Source organism: Phaethon lepturus, unplaced genomic scaffold (assembly GCF_000687285.1).
Source record: "Phaethon lepturus isolate BGI_N335 unplaced genomic scaffold, ASM68728v1 scaffold28351, whole genome shotgun sequence".
Taxonomy (NCBI): Eukaryota; Metazoa; Chordata; class Aves; order Phaethontiformes; family Phaethontidae; genus Phaethon; species Phaethon lepturus.
Window position 1 is genome coordinate 9,026 of NW_010516036.1, and position 3,686 is coordinate 12,711.

The 3,686-nt window shown below is 34.9% G+C and overlaps 1 pseudogene; it reads right to left on the reverse strand.

The window, feature by feature from the left end:
• LOC104627627 overlaps positions 1–127 on the reverse strand; it is a 7,275-nt pseudogene extending 7,148 nt beyond the window's left edge.
• Positions 128–3,686: the final 3,559 nt, after the last annotated feature.

Consider the following 3,686-nt stretch of genomic DNA (forward strand, 5'->3'; position numbering starts at 1 on the left):
CAACTGTAGCTGCTGCTGGAGCATAGGCTGCAGTAACTGTATGCGCAGCAACTGGTGCCTGGTGGACAGTGTAGCTAGCAACTGTAGTTGGATGGGAATAGGCTACACCTGAAGCTGGCTGCTGGCTATATTGGAAAAAGACAGTAAGCAAATAATTAGATTAAGTCAACATACTAAGCTAATGCCTAAACATTTCAAAATCACAGATTTGATTAATACTTGTCTGTTCTTCAAACAGACCTGGAGCAGCTATCATACACTTTAACGGCTTTTATTAACTCTCTTCCACCCCCATTAAAAAGGCTGTATCATTTTGAAGTTCCTGTGGATGCAGACATATCATGCAGGTGGTGACTTTCTTCTTAGCAGGGGGGTGTGTGTGTGTGGTGACTTTCTTCTTGGGGGGGGGTGTGTGTGTGTGTGTGTGTTTATTGTGTTCCACTGCTTGAAAGGAACCCAAGTCTTTCATTTAAAATAATACAGAAGTCTTACACTGTTATCTTTTCATGACCAATAAGTTTAAGTGTTTTAGTAGTTCTTCAATAAAACTGACATACCTGTCAAATTAAAAAAAAAATACTACTTTTCTGTAAGAGCTCATTACTGACCTGCACTTGCATGATGTTTTTCAGTAAACCATATTTAAGGAATGAGTTTTTGAAGACTTTCATAAAAATTAGCTCAGAACTCTTAAATTTAAGGCAGAGACACTTTAAGTACATACCTCTGATAAGGGACTTTCCCCACAAAAATTTAGAATAATGAAAGCTGGCCCCACTCACTCATACAGAAGTCCACTGCCTCACAACATGAAGCATCAAAAGAACAGACAGTCAGATCAAGCAAGACGACTGCTACTAGAGCTCTGGCAATCTTCCAGGCACATTCTGAGACTAATTTGCTTCTCTTAAATTTGCAAGTAGGACATTAATATGTGGCTATTTACTAAGAATGAGTAAATATTAACAGCAGAAATAAAAAATGATGGCTTCAAAGGCTTAATTATTTGAACTGAAACTAATATTATTATCCTGTATTGATCTATAACTGTGCATTATGATTAAAAGCCTACAACAGTTATTTTTAAACAAAGTGAACTGGGCAAATTATCACTATCTGGAACAATTATATGAAATCAGGATTGAGTGATTATTCTGAAATTTTTAGTACATTTCCTGCACTGCTTTTCAATAATATTTAAGAATCTCTATAGGGTTTCACATCTCCATAGCACTATTAAAAGATAATTCAAAACCAATTCCATGCCTATCAAGGAGGTAGTATCCCTTATTTTTTAGAAGAAAACAGAAAAATGAAATATCACTTCAAGCAAACATACTCAGTGGCAAAGTGGAATGGCAGCAGGGTTATGCTCAAAACCAAAAGTTACAGTAGTTTTTTTCCTAAAGACTGCAATATTCTCTCTGACATAACCACCAGAAACAAAGCACCTTTTAACTATAGATACTATTATTTTTGCAAAAGACATTTCCATAAATCCCTTGTGTTTAGTAATTTTTTTAAAAGAAAAACTGATTTTGTCATTTTAATTACAGCAGAACCCATTAACTTCAATATATTAAAAAAAACAACAAAACAAAACCAACATTCTTACAGCAGAAACACACAGAGAAAATGTTGTTATTATTATTGGACTTACATGCCTGGACTCTACCTTCTTCCCATCTTAGACCCCCGATTGCTTGAAAGACCACTTGCATTCCATTCAAATTTAATTCAGTTGTGAGTTGTACTCACAATTATGTTTCATTTTATTTTCAGCTTCTTAGCATAACAGTGGAAGGAAAAGACCTGAACCACTCTGGTGTAGCTCCCACCACTGCTTGAAGCAATTCCTCCTACTTGATGTATATAGGCAGTTTCTCTGTTTTGTCAGTTTAAGGTGAGAAATCAGACTCCAGCAGAAGATTCAGGAAGACTATTTTATGATGGTAAAAGTGAATGACAATCTATAAAATTAGCCTGCATTATCTACATATTTAACAGTAAAGAAGTATAAAATATTCAAAAGTTCTGAGGTAATTCACATTACCATATGTATCTACTAAAAATACATTAAGAAAACAGCAGCAGACTATTTAACTCAGACTGCACTTGAAAACATCAACAGTCTAATACTGCCAACAAGAAAAAGTTTTGCTCCATCCTATACCCACTCTTATTCTTCCCTCCTCCCATATACCAAACCTGGCTATGCCATCCTATTCCATCCCTAGTGCTAGTTCTGCTACTTGTCAAGCTATTCAGTGCACTGATTTAACTCATTAATCTAGCAGAAAACTATGAGGTTTTTTTTTATCTTGGGCTCATTTTCTAACATGATAGAAATGTTAGAAACATTGGAGCTCACAAAACAGTCTGCCACATAAGTTATATGTATGGAAGCAAGGGGAAAAAAATGGGAGGGAGAGAAAGAACAGGGACCTGTCCAGGAAGCATTAATTTGGCTCTTCAAGTTTCATGAAACCATGCTTAAGTTACTATTACAAAATACAATACAGTGTTCACAACACACTATGATGTAACAGCATCAATCAGTTTATCAAAGAAAATGCTTTTCTTCTCAGAATATATATGATTAAGGCTGCCTGACAGTTTTCAGTATTTAATATTGTGAAGAGATTGTGATCATTATGAGCAGGACTATTAACAAGATTTCGCTACAGACAGAATACTGTCTTCTGTGCTATTTTTGGATCAAACTTCCTTATCACGGTATAGAATTAACAACCCAAATAATTTGATTTCTAAGGCTAATATAGCTGTATGACCGTGTTTACTTTAGCAAACCTGTTCCACGTGCTTCTGCAACATCATGCAGAGCTAGTGATCAAGTCTGCAAGACAAGAAAAATATTCTAGAATTGACTGCTTCTTCCTTTTTAAAAGTTATGTCACACGATGTTACAGAAATTCACGACATCTTTTCTAAATTTATGATGTTTCTTTTTCTCCCCATGGTCTTACTGAGAACCTTTTAACATTAAGATGACCAGACACTTTCATGTAATTAATTTATATAAAAGATTTTTGTGCCAATTTCATTTAACTTACAAGAGTTTTTAACCCTTGTTTGGCTATTAATGCCTCATTACATTTGCTGAGATGAACTTACCTCCTCCCAGACTATTTTGCCAGATCTTTCTTGCAGTTGTTCTTTGCACCTATCCTAAATATTATCTACACTTCTTTCTTAACTACAGATGGCAAGAACTGTATGCATCATTTCAGATGAAGTTTCATCTGTGCTACCCACTCTGCTCCAGATTGCTTTCTTTCCAAACAGTCTAGCTTCCTCAGAGCAGCTTCTTGTAAAGTTACCTGTGTATTGACAATATTTCCCTCGCATCAAATATCACAACACACCATACTGTGTATGTACACGTACATATGTATGGTATGTATAAATATGTGTGTGTATATATATGTACAAATTATAAATAATGCATATATGTATAAATACATAAATATGTATGTACATATTTATATGTACACATACATATAAATACTAAGTAAGACTCAAGGCCAATCCCTAGTGTACTCCACTGCAATTATTCCTATTTAATAATCACTCTTCTAATTCTACTAGTCACCTCTACCAGCTCCTTCTCTACAATCCTTTTACTAATCTCTACCTTAAGTAATAATTGCCTATACTGCAACATA